At 41.0% G+C, this 1741-nt stretch overlaps 1 protein-coding gene across 1 annotated transcript in view; it reads left to right on the forward strand.

Annotated features, from left to right (window-relative positions):
• The window catches only part of chrm3a (cholinergic receptor, muscarinic 3a), a 128038-nt gene that overhangs the window by 70979 nt on the left and 55318 nt on the right, over positions 1-1741 (forward strand). The window lies entirely within an intron of this gene.

Below are 1741 nucleotides of genomic sequence, written 5' to 3' on the forward strand. Positions count from 1 at the left end.
CAATCAGCCTAACATACATGTTTTTTGTCTGTGGGAGGAAACCGGAGTACCCGGAGAAAACCCACACATGCACGGAGAGAACATGCAAACTCCACCCAGAAAGGCCCCTAGACTGGGATTTGAACCAAGGACCAGCTCGCTGATAGGCAGCAGCTCTACCAGTTGCGCCACCGTGCTACTAACCGATACCAATACAGATTTTTTTTTTTCCTAGACTTACTTACATTGACTACACAGCTTTCTCTGCTGTGGAATTAAAATACTACATTATTCTTCATGGTCTTTGTCAATTTGGCCAGATAGCAAATGCAGATGCCAAAAAGGGGGCTGAAAATGATGCCTGGATTGGATCCACATATTTTCAATAATCTTCACCCTCTTTCTAACCTTTCATTCATTCCTAAAATTCTGTAAAAAACAGTCGCTTCTCAACTCCATCTCCATTTAACCAAAACAGTGTTTACGAACAGTTCCAGTCTGGTTTCCACCCTGGTCACAGCACAGAATCTGCTCTCCTTAGAATCACTAACACTCTTCGTCGCAAGTCCATCACAGGGTCACATGGAGACAAACAACCATTCACTCTCTCACTCACACCTAAGGACAATTTAGAGTTACCAATCAGCCTAACAGACATGTTTTTGGTATGTTGGAGGCTTCCTGGACTGACAACATTAAAATGGTGGTGGGAAGGGTGAATCACCCACACCTATCTTCACCCTCATTTGCTCCACTCCGGGCCCTTGAGCAAGGCCCTTAACCCCCACCATCTGCTCCCGCATGTGCCCTAGATGGCAGCTCTCTGCTCCACACAGAGGGCTGTGGTAGCTCGGTGGTCTGTGGTTGCGTCAGGAAGGACATCCAGGGTAAAAACTATTGCTAAGTCTTCGTGCAACTTAGTTTGCTGTGGCAACCCCTGAAGAAGGGAGCATCTGTTTCTTTGGATCTGTCCAACGGTTAGTTTCCCGGGTCATTTGTCAAAAAGTTGCTTTAGAAAATATATTTTTGAAGACATTTAACTGTAAAAAGCTGACCGTTTCCTAAAACTGATCTGAAGACAAATTTGAAATAACTTCACCATTTTTTTTAACATGTTCTTTTTCTGTTTTCACTGTTTTAAAATAATTTCAGGCACTATTGGCTCCATGATCGCTCCAACTCTGAAACTTGGTATTGCTATTCTCAATGGAGGGAATGCCACAGTTCAGCAGGTGAAATAACGCTTTTGCCTCCTGCCTGGAATTTACACACAATACTTTTCATGTGGCTGCTTAGGGTTTTCCTTTACGATTATTAGAATTACACAAAATAAATAAATACCAAATAATTCATTTGCATAACAAAAATGATAAAGTTATTCCTCTACAATCCATCCTGACTCCAACCTCATATGCTGTTAGTGCATGTTGTCCGATCCACTGAGGCCCAAATTCCTTCAAGTTGAAACATCCAAACTCACAATATGTCATTGGTTTTATAAGTAATCATAACAGTTTTTGCTCCTCATGAGTACAATTATTGAAAATTGCCCAGTATTTTCCATAGAAGACTTATAAAAATTACACTGCAGAAAACTAACAGAGCATATATTATAATGATGTCAGCTTTAAGTGAGACATTATTAAACCTTGTCTTTGATGACTGTGTTCAAAAAGCGTTCAATACAAAAACAACTGGAATTTATTTGTAACAGAAGACGTTTCGCTCCTCATCCGAGGAGCTTTCGCAATTCAAAGAGCAG

The sequence above is a fragment of the Nematolebias whitei genome, chromosome 1, assembly GCF_014905685.2.
Source record: "Nematolebias whitei isolate Nwh7 chromosome 1, NemWhi1, whole genome shotgun sequence".
NCBI lineage: Eukaryota > Metazoa > Chordata > Actinopteri > Cyprinodontiformes > Rivulidae > Nematolebias > Nematolebias whitei.